The sequence below is a fragment of the Grampus griseus genome (assembly GCF_964374135.1).
Source record: "Grampus griseus genome assembly, chromosome: 19".
Classification (NCBI taxonomy): Eukaryota; Metazoa; Chordata; class Mammalia; order Artiodactyla; family Delphinidae; genus Grampus; species Grampus griseus.
The window spans coordinates 50,270,770-50,295,949 of NC_139013.1; positions in this window are offsets into that span (position 1 = coordinate 50,270,770).

A 25,180-nucleotide genomic window follows, 5' to 3' on the forward strand; every position below is an offset into this window, starting at 1 on the left:
TTTTGCGGTATGCGGGCCTCTCACCGCTGTGGCCTCTCTCGTTGCGGAGCACAGGCTCCGGACGCGCAGGCTCAGTGGCCATGGCTCATGGGCCCAGCCGCTCCGCGGCATGTGGGACCTTCCCGGACCGGGGCATGAACCTGTGTCCCCTGCATTGGCAGGCGGACTCTCAACCACTGCGCCACCAGGGAAGCTCCTTCTATTTTATTTTAAATGGTGTCATTTATCTTTTAAATAAGAGTTTCATCGGTTATATATGTATGAATATATTTTGAATATGAATCCTAAGTCAGATATATGTATTGCACTTATTTTCTCCAAGTCTGTGTCTTGCCTGTTCACTTTTTAAAGTTAGCTGTCTTTTGAAGCACAAATTGCTTAATTTAATTGAAGTCCATTTTTACCAATGTTTGTGTTCTAAGAAAGCTTTGCTCACTTAAATGTTGTGAAGATATTCTCCTAGTTTCCTTATAGAAGCTTTATAGTTTTAGCTTTTATGTTTAGGTCTGTGAACCACCTCCAATTGATTTTTGTGTATGATGTAAGGTATGAATCAAAGTACTTTTTTTCCATACAAATTTCTTTCCCCACTGAATTGCATTGGTCCCTTTGTCGAAAATTAACTCACCATATTCCTAATTGTTTTACATTTAACTATGTTCTTTAGATCATTTACACCCATTGTATGCGTATGATAAAAATATTACATAATGATGTGCTACTCTACATCTCTTCCCAACTTTGTGTTCACTGAGGTCAGGCTGGTAGCTTGAAATCAGCCATTCTGGGAATATTTACACCACGGAAAGAGGCAAACACTACAAATCAAGGCTCAGTTTACCGTGGTTTTGTTTCTGCAGAATTGAGAACGTGTTGGAAACAATGTTAATAGTACAGATTAACCTTAAAATCGTGTCTGCAACTATGACAATGTGAATAGCACAAAAATTTGAGGGAATATTCTTCCAGTATTTGAAAGCTACTATTCGGGTCAACAAATTAGTCACACATATCATTAATGAATCAGTAAAGCTCTAGTAAACATCATTCACCTTCCTCTTTCCATTAATGTAAACAGAAATATCAGCAAACATTCACACAGGAGCTATCCTCACCTTCCTATTGCAATCGGAGGTGTGCTTCGGAGGTGAGTGCAAGAACGCCGAGAGAGGGCTTATACACTGCAGGCTGCTATGCAAACTTGAGGATTATCGTTAGATAACATTCAAGGTCTTGGCCAGTTTGCAGAAAATTAAGAAAAAACTTTCCGGGGGAGGGGCCCTGATGGTTTTGAAGGAGGAGCTAAAAGGGCCATGCATCCCAGGAGGACAGCCCAGCTGAAGGTACAGTCTGAGCAAAAGCACTCAGGTGGGGAGGCCGTCTTGGAAACGGTCCTCCCTCCAGGTCGGACAGGGCGATGGCAGGTCAGGGCTGATGGTGGGGAAAAAAGCAGGGCCAGTTGCACTGGAGTAATTCTGTGAACTCCAAACTGCAGAGTTTGTACTTGCATCAGAAGGCAGTAGGGAGCCGGTGAAGATCTTTGAGCAAAAGGAACTCACACGGCCAGAGGTGTAGTTTCTGATGGATTGTTAATCTGGCAGCTGGAAACAGGCCACAGGAGCCCAGACTGAGCCAGTGGTCATCAGAACAGAAAGGATATGAGTAATGGAAGAAATATATCCAGGGTAGAGGTAGCAGGACTGGGAAAAATAGTTCTACTTTAAGTGTTTTGAAGTTTTATTTTAATCTATAATTTTTATTTTTTATGGAGGTTTGAGGATGTAGGGAGGTGTCAGTGAATCCGAAGAGTGTAAGATAGAGACATTGAGGGAAAGTACTCTGGAATTTTTACATCAAACCCCCATTTTTCTTCATCTGAAGAATCTGGGGTTATTGAGAGTGCTTCTACTCCAGTGAATACTTACGTATTTTAATTAATGTCCGTCTTAACACTTATTTACCACTTCCTTTCTAGGGGCTTAGTTATTTAATAAAAGGAATAATATAAAGGCTTTTTTTTTTTTTTTTTTTAATTAAACCAGAAATATTTAAAGAATGCTCTCTGTTTGCCTTTGAGTGCATTCTGGGCGAGGTGACTTTAGGCCATAAAGACTTGAGCGAGCCTTTGGGTCATGTCCTGTCACTGAGCTCTCTGGCTTTGTCTTGTTTACTTGGAATATAGAGGAGATACTGTGGAGAGCACTTCATTCTCAGGACCATCTGAAACCAGTCAGGCATAATTCTCGAGAAAAAATATATTCTTTTAAAAATGATTTCTTGTTGGAAACTATAGTATATTAGAATACTTTAGAAGTTTTAGACGTTCACAGGGGAAAAAAATCCTGAAGAGAATATTCTCATAGACCATACACAGACCATAAGCAACTGGTGAACTGTTATTGCAGCTAAACTGGTCAAAAAGAAGGCATGTCTTTTTTTTTGCAAATCAGATTGCATTATTTTAAGTCATCTTCTTCCTTCTGTGATTACAAAAAATATGACTTTAGGTTGTCAAGTAATTCACACAACACACAGGTGGACAGTGGGACGCAGGGGCTCAGAGGGCTCTTTGCGGTGTCAGAATATCTGGGCCTGTATCTCTGCAGCTTTACTGTTCTGTGCCTTTGGCACACAATGTCTTAAAACTCTGTTTCTCTACTGTAATATGGGAATAATAACAGAAATTAGCTCCTGGGGTTGGTGTGATTGTTAAGTGAGAGGATATATGTAAAGCATTTAAGAATAGTACCTGGCTATATGAGAGTTAGTAATAATTTAGTAATCATGATCATGATTTTTTTTTTTTTTTTGCGGTACGCGGGCCTCTCACTGTTGTGGCCTCTCCCGTTGCGGAGCACAGGCTCCGGACGCGCAGGCTCAGCGGCCATGGCTCACGGGCCTAGCCGCTCCGCGGCACGTGGGATCTTCCCGGACCGGGGCACGAACCCGCGTCCCCTGCATCGGCAGGCGGACTCTCAACCACTGAGCCACCAGGGAAGCCCTTGTGATCATGATTTTTTTTTACAATAACAGTTAATTATAAAATTTTAAATAGCACCTGTCACGCAATAAATGCTCAATAAACTATTATCTTTCAGACCATAAGGTGAAAATCTTCCTGCCTCAACCTCCAGAGATAATCACAATAAACATCACCGTGAATATGTAAATACATATGTATGTTTATGTTTTCATTAAAAATGGGATCACACCATACATATTGTTCTTTGACTTGCTGTTTGACTTAAACTTTAAAAAGTACTCATCATACAAATACGTCCAACTGATTTCTATCCAAGGTGCAGAGGCAATTTGATGGAGGAAGAAGAGCCTTTTCAACAAATGGGGCTGGAGCCACTGGACATTCAGAGGCAAAAAAAAAGGGAATCTTGACCTCAACTTCATAGCTTATACAAAAATTAACTTCAAATGGGTCATGGTTGTAAATGGAAAACAAAAAACTATAAAACTTCTAAAGAATATGAGAAAATCAGAAGCTAGGTCTAGTCAAAGAGATCCAAAGAGACTTGATACCAAAAGTATGATCTACAAAAGGAAGAACTGATAAACTGGACGCCATCAAAATTAAGACCATTTTCTCTGTGAAAGATCCAATTAAGAGCATAAAAAGGAAAGCCACGGACTGAGAGAACAGAGTCTGTCACCTATCCAACAAAGGATTAGTTTCTAGAACATATAGAAAACTCTCAAAACTCAACAATAAAAAAAGAAAGCAGTCCAATTAAAAAATACACAAAAGACATGAATAGACATACCACTGAATAGGAGCTACAGGTGGCAAATAAATACATGAAAGTGTTCAACACCATTAGTCACTGAATAAGTACAGCTTAAAACCACACTGAGATTATCACCACACACCTATCAGAATGGCTAAAATAAAAGAGAGTGACATCTGGGACTTCCCTGGTGGCGCAGTGGTTAAGACTCGTGCTCCCAACGCAGGGGGCCGGGTTCGGTCCCTGGTCAGGGAACTAGATCCCATATGCATGCCGCAACCAAGAGTTTGCGTGCCACAACTAAGGACTGGTGAGCCGCAACTAAGGAGCAGGTGAGCCGCACTAGGGAGCACGCCTGCCGCAAGCAAGACCCGGCACAACCAAATAAATAAATAAATAAAAATACTTAAAAAAAATAGTGACATCACCAAATGCTATTGAGGATACAGAGAAATGGACCATTCATACACTGCCGGCGGAACTGTGAAATGGTACAGCCACTCTGGAGATCAGTTTGCCAACTTCTATACAACTAAATATACAATTGTCATATGACCCAGCCATTACATTCTTGGACATTTTCCCAGAAAAATGAAAATGGACGTTCACACAAAAACCTGTAAATGAATATTCAGAGCAACTTTATTCATAATAGCTCCAACCTGGAAGCAACCCAGGTGTCCTTCAGCAGTTGACTAGTTAAACAGACTGGAACATCCACACCATGGAATATCACTCAGGGATAAAAAAAAGATGAATGAAGAATTGATTCATCCACCAACTTGGATGGATCCAGATAATTACGCTAAGCGAAAAAAGCCAACCTCCAAATGGTACAGTATGATTCCATTTTATACAGCATCCTTGAAGAGAGGAAATGATAGAAATGGCCAGGCATGAGGCAGAGAGGCGAGATTACAAGAGGGTGGCACAAGGGATCCCTGTGGTCATGGAACTGCTCTGAATCTTGACTGTGGTGCTGGATACAGGAAACCCCGCCTCATGTGATAAAACTGCATAGAACCAATGAGTAAAAACAGGGATATTTGAGAATCAGTGGATTGTAGCAATGTCCATATCCTGGCTGTGACATTATACCGTAATTCTGCAGATGCTACCATTGAGGAAAAGGGTAAAGTCTACATGGGCTCTTGCTGCATCATTTCTTGCAACTGCTTGTAAACCTACGGTTTTCTCAAAGTAAAACGTTTAGTTAAAATAAAGTAGGATTTTATTACTGTAAGCTGAAGAGGAGATACAGATGGCAAATAAACACATGAAAGATGTTCAACATCTCTGGCTAACATCGTAAGCTGTTAGCCAAACAAAATAAAAACTAATGGTTTCACTTAGGGTTTGACCATTTTAGCTGTTTGCACTTTCTTTTTTCTTTTAGGCACTCACTAGTCAATCATGAATTGGCCAGATTCTACCTTTTATTGAAAAGGATTCCAGCAAGTTCTGCGGGGACAATGCAGGCTGAACTCAGTAGATGGAAATGGTCTGGGGGAAAACTGGGTTAAAGATCTGGTACCAGAGTTGTGCTCTTAATAAGTTCATTGACTGGGGACTTCTGTGCATGCCCCCTGGGAAGGGTAATGAAGCAGGGAGGCTAAGTTGAATAGTACCTTCCTCAGGAAGGCCACTCTGGATGGCCTTTACCAGGAGAGTCAAGATTTAAGCAACTCCCATCTAGTTGGGAAATTCAAGCCCATTATCTCTTACTGGGGAGGCAGTAATGACCGTCATGGAAGGAGACTTCAATTGAGGCACACAGCTGTTTTTCCTTGACAACAGAAGGGTAAAGGGGGCTCAAGTTGGCCCTTAGCGAAGCAAGCCATGGAAAGATCATTGAAACAGATTCTCTCATTGAGCACAGCCAGGAAAACGCTCAGCCTCACTCCCTAGCCCTGCCCGGGGAAAGTACAGTCAAAGAAACCTGTTTCTCTGGGAGTCCGGCAAAGTCAAGAGACCCCATCCCTTGCTGCCCTGGTTTCCGGGCCTCTGGCCGGGCTGCCTGGCTGGGACCGGGCTCTCCTAAATTTGAGGAAGTCTGTTTGGAGCCCCAGGCTGGGAAGCTGTGTGGTTTGTCCAGAGGGAGTCCCTGTGTCCTGTTCTTACCTGCTTATCTAATGCCTGACTGGTGGGCGCTCGGGTCAGGTCAGTTTTCCTTGGCACTGTGAAGGGGCTTAGCGTTAACATTCTTCTGACCTGCTCCTGGCCTTTGCAGGGGAGAGGGCTCGCCTGCAGCACTGGAGGGCCGTGCACAGCCCGCTCGCTGTTGACAGTCAGCTGTGATTTTCCATCAGCTGCATTTCATTATCCCGTCAGGGCTCCCTCTGCCTATCGATGGGAAACAATGTGTAATCACTTGCAACTGATTGCAAATCACCCTGCCCAGCCTGTGCAAGCCTCCGCCCATCACCACGCGCCCCAGACTGCCAAGTGGTCCTCTGGGCCCCTCGCTGCCTTCCTAGGGGGCCCCCCGGGAGCCTGGAGCACAATAGTCATCCTTTCTTCCTGGCAGTGGAGTGGGAGAGAGGGGGCCGGTTACAGGGGGACATTGGCTGATCACAAACCCCAGGGAATGACAGGTCCAGAGTGGCTATTTCGTGGGACTCGTTTCAGCGACAGAAAGGTGGCCAAGTCCCTTCCCTTCATGGAGAACTAGATGGGTTCTAGGATTCTAGAATCAATAATTGGGTGGCATGGACCACATTTTAAAACTAGAGACAGTAGAGCATACTTAATGTAGAACGCAGACCCTGAAGGCACTCAGATCCAATTCACGTCCTGATTCTGACGGTTACTACCTGTGTGATGCTGGGCAAGTCACCTAATCTCTCTCCGTCTCAGTTTCTCACCTGTAAAATGGGAGTAACAGCAGTACCAAGCATTCAGAGATGCCTTAATGATTAAACAAGATAATAAAGACAAAATCTTTAAGATTCACTGAATGCCAATTGTTGGTATCATTAAATAATTTGAAGCTGATGAAGATACTCATTTCCTAATCTTGTCCTCTTTCCACCTAAAGGAGAAAAACATCTGTGGCAGAAAAATCCCAGGTTCCAAATGTTTTCTTCTACTGAGAACTATACTCGTCCTCCCAGGGTCCAACAGAAGCAGATAAATGTGGTCAACTACATGTGGAAAAGGAGTTCACAGATCTCAAAGCACATTAGCACAGGAAGGTAATGAAGGTCACCACAGCTGCATATCAGAATCACCTGAAGAACTTAAACAAATTTCTATGGTCAGCCAGCCCCCCTACTTTAGACCAATTAAATCAGAATTTCTTGGGGTGAGGCTTTGGCATCTTTATTTTTAATGCCCTGCTTCCCCATCCTCCCCTAGTCTGTTCCTGCCAGGTGAGACTAATGTATGGCCAGGGTCAGAGCTACAGTAGCTAAGCTCTGAGAGATACTGTGATTATAAAAATGTGTCCAGCTTTCTTTAAAAATAGCATTTTCTACACTTCTTTGATGCAGCCATGACTCTCCTTCTTGCTTTTCTCCTTCTTCTCTTCATTCTTCTGCTCTTCCTTTGAAAGCCATGGTGAGAGACCATTCTGGAAGCCTTCTCCGCTCTTCCTCAGTAGGAGGACGCTTGGGTGAAATGCTTCCTGACTTTACCCTTCTGTGGTATGAAAGATCTCCCAAGAGTCAGGACCATGAGGGGACAGTCTGTAGTCACCCTAATTCTTCTCTGCTAGAATGCCCAGAAAAGGCAGAGACACAGACACGCCCAGACCTTTCTGCAGGCATCCAGAAAGCTCGTAGGAACCCAATGGGGTCAGAGCTGGATCCTGGATATCTGGGGTAGCGGGGGCGGGGGGAGGGAGCTGTACATGTAGACCCTGCGGTTTGCAGGCCAAGGCGATGGGCTCCACGGTGTTAGGAAGTGGCCGAGCACCTTGGTCCTAAGAGCAAACAGCAAGGCTCCTTTTCCTTCACCGGAAAGTCTTTTCAACAGTCAGGTTTTCATAAATGCATGGCTCTGTTGTGAAGCTTTTTATTCAGTTCCATTGGTTTGTTTTTCTCTCCCTATAACATTGCCACGATTGCTATTTGCTATAGATCTATAATAAACCTCCGAACCTGGTAAGTCCCTTATCTTGTTCTATTTATTCAAAATGGTCTTGACTTCTCTCCTTTTTCACCTCCCATATGAAATGTTGGTATCTGTTCTCAAGTTCCTCGCTGGGGTTTTCACTGGAACTACTTTGAATGTAAATATAGATACACTGGGAAGAATGGCCAGTTTGTAATCTGCTCACCATGACCATGATCTATATCTTCACATACTGAGATTTTCTTCTATGACTTAAGACGACGTTTTCTATTTTTTATCATAGAGTTGTGTACATTTTTATTAGCGTTTTCCCCTAAATATTTATTATTTAGTTGCCATTGTAAATCACACTAATTTAATAATGCATTTGGTAATTACGTACAATAAGAACACAATTGATTTGTGTGTATTGGGGTTGAATCTAGAAACTTTGGTGAACTCTCTTACTAGTTTCAATACTTTATATCTGAAACGCTTTTAAACATATGAGTGGGTTGGGGTGGGGGTGGGAGAGGGAAGGATTGGGAGTTTGGGATCCGTAGATGCAGACTATTATATATAGGATGGATAAACAAGGTCCTACTGTAGAGCACAGGGAACTATATTCAATATCCTGTGATAAACCACAATGGAAAATAATATGAAAAAAAAATATGTGTAACTGAATCACGTCACTGTACAGCAGAAATGAACACAACAGTGTAAATCAACTATACTTCAGTAAAATTTAAAAAATATATATGAGTGGGGTAGGGGAATGTCAAAATGTCCAGTTGGTTACATCTAGGTGGAAAGATTACGGGTGAGTTCTTTTTTGCTTCTTTATACTTTTCAGTACTTTAAATTTTTGTACAGTAGGTATCATCTCCTTAACAACTGAACTGAAAATTAAATTACAATAGTACTGATAACAGCCACCTTCTGATTAATCCCTATACTCAGCAAGCATGTGCTAAGTGCTCCATATACATGATTTCATTTCAATCTTGACAGCAACCTTGTGCAGAAGGTATTGCCTGTCACGTTTTTAAACAGGGAAACAGAGGCACAGATCACCTTGCCTAAATCGTTACCTACGCACTAAATGGTGGAGCTGGGTTTTGTGGTACTGTTATTTTCTAGACAAACTCAGAAGGATGCTTTCTTGTGGAAAATTGTGCTTCACTGAATGCAAGCTATAAAGGGTTACGTGGGCTAGTTTGTCATTGACATGGCTGTCTGCCCCTATCTCTGGGCAGGGCCTCAGGCACTCCAGAGAAACAAGCTTTAGAAGGACTCCCTGGAGGGGCTCGAGCTCCAGGGGTCTGCAGCAGATGAGGGAAGCCAGGCCTGGAAGCCAGCTACCAGGACTCCAATACTGAAAATGAAAACAAAAGTCTGAAAGGATGAACGGTGCCTGGGAACCATGTCAGACTTCTCTAATTTCCTCAGCCAGCAACGGCTGCTTATTCAGGAGACCAAGAGTGAGGCAAGGTGAAGATTTGACCTTTGTCTCCATAAAGGTCAATAATCACAAAGATGACTTGAGAGGTTTTAAGTGATCTAAACCCAGAAGTGTGTTACAAAAGAGACTAGGAAAGGAGACATGGGATGACTGGAAGTCATTTATGGCCTTTGTAAATCTTTTTCTAGTGGGTTAATCATCACAGGAATGTTAAAATACAACTTTTAGTAATTGCATCCAAGTCACAAGCCTTCTTTTCAGGCTCTCTAACTAGATAATGCATACGAAAGCCACCTCTGGAAGAATCTTTTACAACTGCTATCACCATGCACAAGATCTCACAACTGTACCATACGTGCCTCTAACTCTGTTGGCTTTGTCCTCGCCTCACCCCTCCCTGCCGCTCAGCTCCCTTCTCCTCCTTCCTAGGACTGTGTTATGACTTTTGTAGGGAAGCCCTAGGCACTTTTGCGCTTGTGGGTCTCTTCCTCCATTAAAAAATAAAAATAAAAAAAATTAAGTATTATATTTTATGACAGCATTGGGATAAAGATGAGTATAATCCTGGAAGGATGCAATACGACGTGCTTGTTATTATATTCATTTTTTTCTTCTGGTTTTAAAAGAAATTATAATTAAAATTAAAAGAAATGAAAATTAATTTAATAACAATAAAAATTGAGAAATTAATACTAAAAGTATTGTGAATCCTAGACATTAGGTGTCCTGGGCCTGATGGAAAAGTCAGCCTTGCTCTCCCCTCCCTCTCTTCCCCCCCCACACCCCACCTTTATTTCTCTGTCTCTTTCTCTCCCTCGCTTTCTATTACCTCTCCTTTCCTGCCTAGCCTGGCATACTAACTAAGAAAAACAAGTTTTCAGTTTCTCCTGTATCTTGCTTGCAATCATTTCTGTTCTATGGAGAAACAAATAAGACATTTCCTTCATTTTCCTTTAAGAAAAGTGCAATCTGTGAATCTCAATTTCTCCTGGAATCCGACAGGCTTTCTTCCCCCCCTACCCTCTCCTAAGCAGTTTATATCATCTAGGTTTTTCTTCTTTTCCGCTCTACCTAGACACTACAGAAATGTATGGCGACCCTGGAAAGATCCTTTAGCAATTATTCCTAACACTGGCTCAACTTCTGGAGGCATCCAGCTTTCTTTTATTTCTGGTATTTGGAGCCTCTGCTGGTACCACGGGTGACATGGGGATACAAGAAGTGAGAAACGCGTGCCCTGTCTTGTCAGCAACAGAAGTTACCCTGAGACACCAGGCTACTTAAGGGAGCCCGTGCAGGCAGCACGCTCTCCCTCTTGCTTCTCTGAGCAGCAGCTAGAGTTGCAAAGCTCTTTTCCACTGCTCTTCGAGAAACGTACATGTATTCAGAAACGGCACTTAGGAGTCAGGGGGCCTTCCTGTTTGCTTTTCTTAATGACAACGTTCTCAATATAGTAGTGGACTCAACAGGAGGAATTCACAGCTACACACTCAGCCCACGTAATGGTGGGAGGCCCGGGGTCTTTTGAATTTGCAGGAGTGAATCTTTTGAGGCTGGCAGGGGGGCCGAGGGGGGTCAAGCTTGGCTGTTCTTGGCCGTGGGCTGGTGAGTCATAACCTCAGAACGTGCTCCGGGTTGAAGGGAAGGGACGCTTTAATATCGCGTCTACAAGAGGCCTCCCCCAGCCCAGGACACCTCCTGCCAGCCTCAGGATGAAGGGCCAATGGTCTCCCCATGGTGAGGCTGCTTCTGGAGCTGGGTGACAGCCCACGTGACCCTGGACACCCGGTACCTACAGAACAGGAGCTAGAAATGAACTGTGGTCAGAGATGTCAGAGCTTCCATTATTCACATAACACGGTGTCTCCCTCCGTTTCACATAACTTCACATCACGTAGGGGGGACTAGATAAGGAAATCCAAATAGTCGTTGGTTTAAGGACAGTTGGATACGACTGCTCCCCGAATAATAGGGGGGAAATCTGCACCACATTCCTTGATTCACTCTTCCGTCTTTGGTCCTTGTAATAATAGAGACTCTTTCTGGAGCGATGGCAAAGAGCCAGCCAGCGTGACAAGTCAAGGCTGTGCAGACGCTGCCCTGTAGAGACCTGTCAACAGCACTTAGAAGGAGTTATCACTGTCTTCTGTGCGCTGGAAAGAAACTGAGTCTCAGAAGAGGAATGCGCGCAGGAGAGAGACACAGAGAGAGAGAGAAAGGGAGAGAGGGAGGGAGAGAGAGAGAGAGAGAAGGATATGGCCGTTTTTCAATTTTATATCTGTGAGATGGCTTGATTTCTAAATGGAACACGAAACACATTTCCACTTCCTGGAGGTGCGTGAGTAATCATAGTCTCTCTTCCTAGGTGGGAATCTCCTTCTAGAGCACTCCTTTACCCACAGCAAAGTCCCCTGGACTTGGAGTTGGGATTTTAGGGGTGGGATCCTGCATCCGCCCCTCACTACCTGCTGGTGGCTGGAAGAACAGGAAAAGATAGAACTCCACTCCTCTTCCCAGGACAGAGCAGGGCTGTCTGGTTTTGTCCCCCAGCCACCCTGGAAGGTTGATACCAGTATTATCTATTTAACAAATAGAGATTTTCGGGGCTGAGTAACTTCCCCAAGTTCACAAAGGTCAGGAGAAAGGGGGTGGGGTTTGCAAAGAGCTGACGTTGCCCGTTTCCAAAGCCTGTGCGCTTTCCCATCTGCCACCCTGTCTGGTACCAGGTACTTTCCGAGTCTCCCTTTCTTGATCCGTGAAGCAGGAATCGATGGTATCTTCTTTGTGCTCTTGTTGTGCTGTTGTGTGTGTTAAATATAGTGTCATAAACAATGATGCCTAATGTATCACCTGACGCATGGCTGGAAAGCAATACGTGCCAATCGCTGTGAAATCAAAATCTCATTTCCAAGGTGTTTTAAGATCTTTTGTCTCCAGCACAGCTTCCTGGATCAAATGGGGACTTAAAGAAAACCTGACTACATTTTGATTGGATACTTTAAAAAGAGAGAAGGGCATGATGGAGAGCATTTTGGCCAATTTGGGCCAAATCTTGTGCTGTGTCTCCAACTGAAGTCTAACTTTGTTGGTTTAAAAGAAATGCTGTTTTCTGTAGACCATGGATTTGATTTCCTTACAGGAACACTTAACCAATGTCTCCATTATGAAAACAGCAATGAGCTATTCTTTGCCTCTCTTCACGGAAAACTTTTGATCTGAGCTACCATAGGCTTATCTCTCTGTTCCAAACATCTGAGCAACCTCTAACCCCTGTCCTATTCAAAAATAACTTGGGAGATTTTAGGGAAAACAAACCAACCAGCAAAAATGGTTGCCTGGCCCTAAGCCACGAACTTTGGAACCGTATTGGTTTAAATAGTTCTTGAAAACAACAATTTTTTGAGTTCTCTAGGTAATGTACAGCCAAGAATAAGAAATGCCGTTTTGCCAAACTGAACCTTTTCAGCTTTGCAAGATTACCATTCCTCCTCAGGGCCTTTGCACATGCTGTCCCCTCTTCCTAGAACTCTGTTCCCTCTAGGCTTCACTTAACTAGGTCACACTCATCCGTCGGGTCTCAATGAAATACCTCTTTCAATGAGAAACCTTCCCCTCCTGTGGTGAGCAGACCCCAGGGAGTCCCCCGTGATTCCTGCCCCTGTGTTCACACCCTGTGTGATCCCTGCCCCTGTGTTCACATGCTGTGTGATCCCTGCCCCTGTGTGATCCCTGTCCCTGTGTTCACATGCTGCGTGATCCCCTTTTTTTGAGTCTAGGCAGAACCTGTGACTTGTCCCTTGCCAATAAAATACATGGCAAAAGTGAAGGGATTTTGAAGATATAACAAGGTCCCAAATCCGATGATTTTGAGTTAATCAAGAAGGAATTACAGTGAGTCCCCTACATACGAATGAGTTCCGTTCCAAGAGTGCATTTATAAGTCCAATTTGTTTGCAAGTCCAACACAGTTAGCCTAGGTACCCAACTAACACAATCAGCTATATACCGCTGTGTTTACGCTTGCTTCCAGACATCCTGGGCTTGAAATAAAGATGCTGTGCTACTGTACTCTATACAGTACTGCACAGTAAAGTACACAAAAGCACAACCACTTGTAGAGGATGCGCACACATAACAATGTATGCCAGACACGTGAACTAACTTACGTTATCAGACATGCAAACGCACGTTCACATCTTTGAAAGTTCGCTACTTGAAGGTTCGTATGTAGGCGGCTTACTGTATCTTGCTCTCCAGGGCTTGGCTTAATCAGGTAAAAGCCCTTTAGAGAGGGACGAAGCCTTCCCTGGGAGAGACTTTTCTTGCAGGCTTGATGAAATGAGTGGCCAGAGCCATGTTGGACAGGTCCTAATGGCAGGGAACTGTGGGCCCACTCTAGGACCTTAGGGCGACCTCCAGCCAATAAAAAGTCTAGAACTCTCAGTCATTCAAACACAGGGAAATCAATTCTGTCAATAACTTGGATGAGCTTGGAAGCAAATTACTGTCCATTTGAGCCTCCAGATGAGAACACGGCCCAGCTAACCCCTTGATTACTGTCTTGTAAGACCCTGAGCAGAGGACCCAGCTGAGGTGAACCTGGACTCCTGATCTATAGACAGTGTGAAATGATAAACGTGCGTTGCTTTAAGACACTAAGTTTGTGCTAATTTGTTATGCTACGAGAGAAAACTGAACACCTTCTTCATTCTCCCTCACAAATGCTTTCTGGGACTCCTGACATTCTTTGCAGCCCTCAGCACATCTCTGAATATTGTGTCAAGTTCTGTCTCCCCAGTAGATCGCAAGCTTGGTGAGAGCAGGGCCCTTGCTTACCTTACTTGCTCACTCCTCTGACCCAGCACCTCACTCACTGCCTGACACGTACGTAGCAGGCTCTCAATAAATGCCGCTGAATGAGTATGTGACTGCATAAGCAAGCAAGTCGGGCTGTGTTCCCATTTCTGTCTTTCTCCTGAGTCCCATCCCCATTCTCCTCCTGGCATTTCCCCTCGCACAAGAGCAGAGCTTGCCAAACTCTGGCTCACAGTCCAAAATCTAGCCTGACACCTAACATCTAGAAGCTTCGTGTGGCCCATGAGTTAACGGTTCTTTTCACATTTTAGAATGGTTGGGAAAAAAAATCTGATAGACTAGTATTTCAGGACACTTGAAGAGTCTATGGAGTTCAAAGTTCAGAGTCTACATATCAAGTTTTATTGGTGCAGAGCCATGCCCCTCTGCTTACCTAATGCCTGTACTGGCTTTCTTGCTACAGTGGCAGAGTTGAGAATTTGTGACAGTGACAGCATGGCCCATGGAGACTAAAATATTTACTATCTGGCCCTTTAGAGTAAAGGCCCTTTAGAGTTTGTCGACCTCTGATTTAGAGCTTGAGAACTATGGATGGAGATGGTAGAGTCAGAAGCAGAAGGACGCTCGCCAGGCAGTCAGGCATAGGAGCTTCAGGGCAGAAAGGAGTTTGACACCCCTGGCTTACCTGCCTGGGAAACACCTGGGGAAGGCAGCATTGGGCACAGATGTCAGTGGGGGTGGGGTGGGCGGGGGACAGAGGCAGCGGTGTTGTGGGTGAAGTCCCACTGGATAGCGATATCAACATACGGTCACATAAAGTCTGCAGAAAGATGTCTTAAGACCTCACAAAACATTCCCTGAAGGCTCTCAGAAATTAGTGGGGCCGATTCTAGAAAGATCTGAGGGCCTGTAGGATATATCACTGGAGATGAGTCAGCAAAAGTCTGTATCAATATCAACGTGACTCAGTTTGAACCAACTGCTGGTTGCGGATTGGGGACCATCCCTCTGAGCTGCCTTGCTAGGACATCCTGCCCGCTGGCCACAGACCCTGAAGCTCAGAAACGTGGCCCCCATCCACAGGCCAAGACAAATCTGAAAGAAGAGGTGATTTTCAGAACTGTGAAGTCCAGGCGAACATGCTGTCCAAACAGCCACCAAAATAAATCAGAACTAACGTCTATTCTTGTGCATTTTCTTGGTACTTTGTTTACACGCTTTCCCTGAATCTTGAAGTAATGCGTCATTATTGTGGAAAATGCAGAACGTTATAGAAAAATCTAAACGGTTATAATCTCACCACTTGGAAGCAACTTTCTTTGTTTTTTGTTTTGCGGTACGTGGGCCTTTCACCGCTGTGGCCTCTCCCGCTGCAGAGCACAGGCTCCGGACGCGCAGGCTCAGCGGCCATGGCTCATGGGCCCAGCTGCTCCGCGGCACGTGGGATCCTCCCGGACCAGGGCACGCACCCACGTCCCCTGCATTGGCAGGCGGACTCCCAACCACTGCGCCACCAGGGAAGCCCGGAAGCAACTATTTTTAAACTTCCAGGGTATTTCCTTTCCGTCCTTTTCATTTATTTCCTTCCCTTCCTCCCATTCTTCTCTCTTCCCCTTTTTCTTCTCTCCTGCTTCTCCTTCTCCTATTGTTTTGCATAGACAAGAGCATAATCTCTGTCTAAATGCGACTTTTCTCTTTTTCTTGCCTGCAGTAGTATATGCAATTCTTAGGTGATAGCAAATGTACTGTGAACCAGTACTTCTCAATGAGGGGAGGGGGTGATTTTGTTCCCCAGAGGCCATGTGGCAATGTCTAGAGATGTTTTTGGCTGTCTGAAGTAGAAGGAGGATGGCTCTTAAACATCTCACAACGCACAGGGCAGTAAGTATCTGATTCCCAATGTCAGTAGGACGTCAACGTTGAGAAACCTGGCTGTAGACATACTTTTTGATGGGTGCATATTGTTCTATTGTCTACAAACCTCTTATTTATTTAAACATCAGTCCTCCTGGTTGTTGGATATTTATTTTGATTTTTTTTTTACCTAATACAATAATACTGAAAGATGCTCATGTGTTTTGAATGAACACAAAATATAAATCATGTTCCCTCTGTTCCTATAAATACTGGACCAAATTAAAGCTGTGACTATTGTAAATGGCCAAGGATCACGGCCCATCGGTAGCGCAAGCTCCTCAAAAGCACGGCCTGCAATGATTTTTTCTGCCCTCAGGGCCTCGCAGGCGCCCTGGAGCATAACAGGTGTTCAGCGGCAACTACCGTACGGTGGCGAGTAAACGTCATCAGTGCTTGCTGGTGGGGAAGCACGCCCAGGTTCTTCTATACCATGTTCAGCCCCAACTTCTCCTTCAGTCTCCTTGCGTGACCTTTGTTGAGAATCTAGGCTGGTAGTGAGACAACAAGCGTTAAGTCACTCTGTCGCTTTTGTGGGGTCCTGCCAGCGTCCCGGGTTTCTCAGCGTTGTTGGCATGAGCGTATGGTTTGTGTGAGATCAGCCACCACAGCGCAGAAGGGCGTCCATGCAAACACAAGGACCGCATGCCCACTTTACAGACGGGAAGGCTGAGGCCCAGGAGGAAAACAGCTCCACGAATTTCATACGTCTTCTGACCTATCAGCCACAAGCTAACAAGGGAGGGCCATCCCCTCTGCGGCCACTGCGCTAGCCCTCGGCTGAGCTGGGCAGCAGCCCTGCAGAGGCCTCAGGGGCCTGGCTCTGTAACAGCGGAGAAGAAACTTGCCCGCCCGGCCCTGGACCCTGCAGCCCACGGGCTCGGCCCCACCTCCCCGGAGCTAGAGCTCCAGCAGAGTTTCTCAAAGTGCAGTCCTGGGCCACTGACATCCCAACCCCTATTAACCTTCAGACTCCTCCCCCCATGGGCCGAATGTATCGGTACCCTCTCAGATGCTCAGACATGCTGAAATGGGAGCCCACGTTAGGCCTGCCCAACGCTCAACGAGCGTTCTCTCTAAAGGGCCAGACGGTAAATATTCCAGGCTCTGCGGGCCGCACGGTCACTGATGTAATGGCTCCCCCCCGGGCACTGCAGCGAGCAGCTGTGGAGGGTGCGTAAGTGGGCGGGGCTGGATGTGGTCCGCGGGCCATAGTTTGCTGACCTCTGGGCCAGACGGGTCAGTCAACCCAAAGAACCTGGAGCCGGAACCCTTGTGTAAGTTGGTCTCCTTTATTCTCATTTGATGACAGGAGACTGCATGAGACGCCGGGTGACACACTGGGAGGTCTGGGTTGATGGCGAGCTCTGCTCTCATCAGACTGTGTGGCGTTGGACTCAGTTTCCACATCTTGTACCAGTGGACCCCTTGGCCCTCCATCAGCCTTCACCCGTCTGCCTCTTCACTCTCTCGGCCATCTGGTGGCCCCCCTGCCGCCACCTCTGTGTAGGGAGCGGAGGGTGCAGTGGGCCTGCCCAGCCCAGGCCTCGCTTCCCAGAAGCCTCCCTGGCAGCTCCGGGCTGCTCGGCACAGGCCAGTGCTCCAAGGGCCAAGAGTGAGTCAGAGGGCGGGTGCTGGGACTTGCTCCGATCACGCCCTCTCTCCGGGCGCTGCCCTCCATGGCCGGGGCTGGAGGCCCTGGCAGCAAGGGAGGGAGGGGCAGCCCTCCCCCTGCCGCCACCCTTGCACCACCTTGATGGCCTTCGATGGGCAGGATCGGCGGGGCTCCACCCGCAGTCCTAGGCCTCTTCTCCATCCTCATCTGCCCGTCCTTGTTCAGAAACGCCCAGCAGCCCTGAGCAAATGCCCATGCGACCACGGAGTTTCAGTTCTCTTCCACACAGCCTTCCCTCTGCCTGGGATACCGAGGGCCTACCTGGTCCATCTGGCAGATCCCCGCTTACCCCCGTGTGCCACTGCTTCCGAGAAGCCCTCCCTGGACCCTGAGGAGGCCTCCTCCACTCTTCGATGCAACCCTTGCACACACCTCCTCTTGACCACCTCTCAGCACGTGGACTTTTGTGGTTGCTACTGTGAGCCCACACACCCGGCAGGGACAGTTTCAAGGGCAGGGACTGTCAGTTACTAATCTTTATACTCCCGGCCTCAGCGCAAGCCTTTGTCCATACCGGGAGCTTAATCAATGCATGTCCAGCACGCGTCATAAAGGTCGATTCCATTCTGCGCTCGGAAGAAAATGAAACAGGGCTTTTTCTACCAGGCAGCAAACTGACAGAGACCATTACCCCCAGGAAGTGAAATAAGCAACACTGTGGATTGACTGTGGGGAAACTGAGGTACGTGAACGCTGAGAGCCTTCTGATGGGGTGTGGTTATTTTCACGCACTTTTGCTTTCGCCTCATTTCTCTTTCTCCCTCGCCCACCCCTGGTCTCCTCATGGTGGACACTTTGCAAATTTGGATTTTCAGTCTTCCTTTCCTTTCATTTCTCCGTCTTTAGAATTAAGGTCCTCAAGCTTGAGAAAGCCTCAGAATGTCTTAGGCAGCTCGGTTAATGCTCAGATTTCACCCTGACATGGTGGGGATTAGCAGGGCTTGGGTGGGCTCCAGGAGATGGCATCTCTAACAGGCTCCTGAGAGGCCGGCATGAGGGTGGTCCAGGGGCCACGCTGGGGAAACGCTGCTCCACGCGTTCCATCCTGGCTAACTGACCTGTTCTAAGACCTTCAACTGGCGTCTCCACACAAATCGCTACCAGCTACTCACTTATTTGACATGGATTTTCTGAGCGCTGACTCTATGCCAGATATTGCTCCGGGCCCTGAAAATTGGATGGAGAACCTAAGAACGCTCCTTCCCTCATGGGGGACACGTTCAGCTTTTTGCCCCAGACACGCTTCCATGACATCATTCAGACCGAGTATATCTAAAATGCCAATTCTCACCCTGTCTCCTCCTGTCAGCTGCCCCACCCACCGACCTTCCCACCTGCATCTGGGCACCAGCATTCTCAGTCCGGCCACCCAATTCCTGTGTGGCCTGTGCATTATTTCCTCCATCCTTGTAGGCATCGTGCCTTGTTGATTCTCCACCCACAACATGTATCTCTTTCCATGACCCTTTTCATCACAAACAAGGCGCTTGAAGGTTCACGCTAGAAATCTGCAGGAGACTTACGCTGCCTGCAATCTCTGTGTATTTTAATTCCTTTAGATTGATCTTCCAGTGCAGCGTGTCTCAAGCTACAACATGTATCAGAATGACCTGGAAATCCTGGGGAAAATGAGACCCCAGTTCAGCGGTTCTGGAGGACGGCCCTGAGATTCTGCAGTCTGACACGTTCCCAGGTGATGCTGAGGCTGCCAGTCCGTAGATGTCACTTTGAGAAACAGGGTCCCAGAGCACATCGCTTGCTCTTTGGAACTCTCTTCTTCATTGACTGTCACCCACTAGGTTAAACCCCTACATTTATTTATTTTTATTGGAGTATAATTGCTTTACAATGTTGTGTTAGTTTCTGCTGTACAACGAAGTGAATCAGCTGTGTGTAAACATATATCCCCTCCCTCTTGGACCTCCCTCCCACCTGCCCCCTCCCCGACCCGTCGAGGTCATCACAGAGCACCGAGCTGAGCTCCCTGTGCTGCACAGCAGATTCCCACTATCTATCCATTTTACACATGTAAACCCCCCAATTTAGACTGACATTCAGGCCCTGAACCTGTTGGCCGTCTTCTTATTCATGTTTCATCTCCCACTGCATAAGTTACTTTCTTTGCATCACAGATCTCCTTCCTGACCTAGTTCCCTACCCTTGTTTATGTATCTCTCATACCAAGAATGCCACCATCTCTCTCTCTATTCTTATAATCCTTACCCTTCGAGTCAAGTTAAGCCCAGGTCCTATCTCCTCCACTTTTCTGGTTCACAGGCCCCTGGCCAGCCTCTGAACTCCCAAGACACCCACTTTTGATTTTTTTACCTTTGTCTTTATCATGTGCTTTGTCCTGGGACTTTCCAGTTCCTTCCACCACAAGAGTGGAGTGCACTTCCCTGCTCTTGACTTTCTGTTCAGCCGTGTGTCTTATTTTGCCAATAAAACAACAGGGCAACCAATTTCAAGCCTAGGACTTAAGATATCTTGTGTTTTCCTTTCTGCTCTTGTATGTTTCTGCCACGGCCGTGAAGAGTTCATGACCGGACAAGCCCGCCGATCCCAGGAGGAGTACGAGAGACACGTGGGGTGGAATCAAGTTGACACCACAGCTGATCACCGGAAGTGTGAGTGAGCCCAGGCAGGATCAGCAAGGGTGCTCTCTGCACTCAGCCTGGACGGCCCATTCTAGCCAACCCACACTTCCTGGGAGTCAAATGAATGCTTATTTTTGCAACAAAAATTGAGATTTTGTGGTCATTTATTATGCAACTATAGCTAACCAAAAGAGGCATGTATGTTTTTAAGCTACTATTTTTAAAATTGAAGTATAGTTTATTTATAATATGGTGTTAGTTTCAGGTGTACAGCACAGTGATTCAGTCTCTCTCTCTCTCTCTCTCTCTCTACACACACATGCTTATATATATTTCTTTTCAGATTCTTTCCTCTTACACGTTATTATAAAATAGTTCCCTGTTGCTATACAGTAGGTCCTTGTCATCTATGTTACATATAGTAGTGTGTATATGTTAATCCCAACCTCCTAATTTATCCCTCCCCCAACCCCACTTTCCCCTTCGGTAACCAGAAGTTTGTTTTCTATGTCTCTGTTAAGCTACTAATTTTTGAGCAACACTTGTGGGCACCATGCTAAGGGGTTCACGTACTGTGAGCTCATAGACTCCTCTCCTCGTTACAATGCTATGAGGTGGCTACTGACATTATTCCAATATTACAGATGAAGAAATCAAGATTCAGAGTAATAAAATGAGCGCAGCTGTCTGGGTAGGTGCTTCTCAAACAAATGCTCACTCCTGAGGCTTGTCTTTCCAATGGCTATCCTGTCCTCTGAGGGATGTATGTATGTGTGGATACACGGAAGATATTCGGATTTGGTTAGGGCAAGAGGGAGCCTGGATACTTTAGCAGCATGCAGGAAGAATCACACCATCTTTAAAGCGAGCTCCAATGTCTAGGAACCCCATCCCGAGAAGGCGATTGTGGCCATTCTGGTGTCTTTAAAATACTGCACAAACCAGGGGGGTGGGTTTGCTGTTAATGGCGCTGCCTATCTGGTTTTGAGGACTCGAACCCAGACTTTGCTGGGTTGACTCCAAAGGTCTAGGAACTTTGTGTTCCCCAACAGGGCAGGCAGCCAGAACCCGTGTGTTCTTTAACTATTTGTGCCTTTGGGTTTGCAATGGCCATGGAAAACAGGGGAAAAATAATAATGACAGGAATGCTTAAGTTGTGCTGGGATCTTCAGCCAGAATGATCTTTCAGAATGCACAGAGGACAGTATCACACCTTGACTTAATCCCTTTGATAATTTCTTTGGAACCTGTCAAGTCAAAGCACAAATCCTTCACGTGACCCAGAGTGACCTCAATCTCTGTCTTGTTCTCTCTGCTTTTAGTGTCACCACACTTTCTTTGGATCTCTGAATATATTATCACACCTTCTCCAGGCTCTGAGTCTTTGCATATGTTGTCCCCTTGGTGTACAAAGCCGTTTCTTTTCCCTTTACCTGTCTAATCTCTACTTACCCTCCAGGTCTATACGACAGCCTGTTCCTCAGAGAAGCCCTTTCCCAACCTCTCCGAGAAGTTCAAGTCCTTCCATAGTGGCCGTTCTCAGAGCTGATAGTAGACAGTGAACTTGGGCACACCACTATAACCATACCAGTTAAAATACTGAAAATATTTCTGTAGTTGTTGACGATTAACTATGGCTCTGAGCCCCCAGTGCCAAGCTCTGGTCAATCTGTCCTTCCCTGGACCACTGCCCCCTGCCTACTCCCCACTTCTACATAATTGAGCGACTCAAGGTTTCTTGCGTGGCACTGCAGAGGACTTGCAGAACTGCGATCTGGGTTTGCAGCCAGCTCTGATTAGACTCAGCGGATTCTGCTTGGTCCGTCAAGCCCATGCTCATACTTCCCCCTATGACTATTTGTCTAATGATTATATTGTTTAACAGTGAGTATTTCCCTTCTTTGCTATGTCTGGATCTCCAGAAAGCAGGGACAAGTTTTGGAGTGTAGAAGGCCTGGCGCCCAAGAGATCCAACATATGTACATGTTAACTGCATATGCCATCCATCCTCACAACGGCTCCAAGACGTAAGAATGCTCATTACACCCATTTTATTATACCAGCAAGGCTTCAGAAGAAGAAAGGACATGCATACTGACAAGAAAGAGATGGAGGAAACGCCAGGCTCTAAGGCGCGGGGCTCTATAGTCTTGGGATCACAGGAGCTGCCAGGAGTCTTCATGGCTGCTCTTTGGAGATGCTGCCATGAAATGGTTGGGGAGGGGGCCCCAGTGGCCATACCCCAGCAGCTGTCTCCTGTAGATGTAGCCGAAGTTTCTAATGCAGTTGTACCTGGGGCTGCCCAGCTGTGTCAGGAGCTGAGACATGTGCTACCAGCCACGTTATGCTGGGGCGCAGTTGAGGCTCACATCCCTACCCGTTTTGGTCTCCATCTGGGTGGCTGGCAGCCCCCAACGTGGTCCCCCATGGCCCCTGCCCCCTTGATATGCACGTCCTTGTGTTATCCACTCTCCAAGAGTGTGGGCTGGACCTACTGGCTGACTTCTAACAAATAGGCTATGGTAGCAATGATTGGATGCCACTTCCAAGATAAGGTTGTGAAGATAATGCAGTTTCCACCTTGCTTACTCTCTCTTGCTCCCTTCTTCTCGGAGGGAAGTCAGCTGCCACTTCATGTACTGCCCTATGAACAGGCCCACGTGTCAAGAAACTGAAGGAATGCTCCCTAGCCAACAGCCAGCAAGGAACTGAGGCCCTGAGCGCAGCTGTCTGCAAAGGACTGAGTGCTGCCAACTGAACTTGAACCTTTAGATGAGACTATAGCCCTGCCCAACACCTGGATTGCAGCCTTAGGAGAAACTTTAAGGCAAAGGCACCCAGCTAAGCCACACCTGAGCTCCTAACCCACAGAAACTGTGAGATAATAGATGTTTACTGTTTTAAACCGCTAGATTTTGGGGGCCATTTGTTACCCAGCTATAGATAACTAACACAGTTTGTTAAGGTAGTATTCCAACATGTTTTGTTTTTTAAACTGCAGGATAAAATTAACACCTGTGCATAAACACTTGAATCTCTATTCTAAGGATTTAGTTTTGGCTTATATTTAGCTCTTCCTGAATCTACACATAAATATTCAAATTCGCTTAACGTTGAAGGGAGGCCCACCATGTGCCAGACTGTGGGCTGTGGATTCCTGGAAATGAAGACCTTGTCTCACTCATCTCTGCACCACGGGACCTAGCACAAGGCTATCCCATAACAGCTATTCAATAACTACGTGCTAAATTAAATGATCTCATCACCAGTTAGCTATTATGACCCACATCTTACTGACAGAGTTTAAATGATTTAGAGAGGGTCATATAAGAGGAGTTAGGTCTTGCACCCACATTCTAAGGCTGCCATCTGGGAACCCCAGAACTTCTACATAGTGGGTAAACTAGCTCACTACAATCTCAAATGGCGTTGCTTCCCTTCAGCCCTAAAATACCAGCTCAAAATAAGCAGGTGGCTTAAAAAATGCTTTTATTCAAGGATTTTATCCAAAAAAGCTTTGCTATCCTTTTCTTTCCCCCTTAAGTACAGTGAAATGGCCTTTACCATATTTTAAATGGATTCCTGGGATATAGTTCCTCAAGGATAACATGTTAGAAGTAAGTAACAATTAGGTTATTTTAGTCTCAGTAATAACGTTCATGGAGAAGTTGGTGTTGCTCTCTGAGTTAATAAGAAACATGTGTAGCAAAAGCATGAGACTGCAGATAAAGCCACTGGCAAGAAATGGTCTGTTTAAATACCAGAAAACAGCCCGTATCCAAACAGGTATGTGATAAAACAGTATAAACAAACTGCTCTGTATGCAGTTTAGTCCAAGCAAAATTGTATAAGAAACTTTCCTTCTGCTCTGAAAAAAAAAAAAAAAAAAAATATATATATATATATATATACACACACGTACGTGTGTGTGTGTGTGTGTATGTGTGTGTGTGTGTATACATACATATATCCAAACCAGGCCTCTTGTATCCTCCTCAGGCTACACAGCTGAACCACAGTTCTTATCCAGAGAGCCAAAAGTAAAACTTGTTAAAAAAAATTTTTTTTTAATGGCCAGATAAACAAAACCTTGCTAGGGAATGATTATACTTTTGCAAATGTGGCCTTGAGCTAGAATCTTGGGAAAGACTCACCTCTTTTCAACCTTTATGAAATATGTCTGCCTCTTTGAATTAGCGATGGTCACTTCGTGTTGTGTTATGATATTTCTGAAAAATGTTTTTGTTGTCGCAATTTTCTCAACCATGCGGGCACTTAGCATGTTCAGAATCTAGATGCCTGCGAAATCTGTTTGGTTTCCATTAAGACCTGCTAAGTGCACAGGAAACACGGTTTAGAGCTGAAAGAGGTTATAAAAACTGTCCTTCACTTCATGCCACTTCCTTCTGGCCAGGAACAAAGGTGGGGCAAGGAGTTGGTCCATGCCAGAAAGTCTGGAAGTATGGGGGTTAAATATTTCCCCCTGGGCTGCTTGCGGTGTTTGGGATCATTGATTCTTTGCCAACCTGTGTCTAGGGGGGAAAATGAAGATGTAGCCTGCAGCCCTGGAGATCCCTGACAACAGCTGGCAGGCCTCTGTGGTGAGGAAGTACCACGGTGGAAAGTGCAAGGTCCTTTGTTTTCAGCAGTGCAAATCTCCCTCAGCTCCCCGCCGGCGTTCTACTTCAACTATTGTTACTGCCCTCCTCAAGAAGTTTCCTCCTGGAATACATTCCTCCTCTCACTGCACATATCTCTCCATCCCTCTCTCTTCCCCTTGGAAAAGATTTTCCTATGCACCCTGTGCAGAGCGGAATTACGCCAACGGGGCTAGGACGGAAACCAGTTATGTGGAGGTCACTTGGTGTGGCATTCAAGGTTGTGAATCCTGAACTCAGGCCTGCTTCAAATTCTAGCCCGT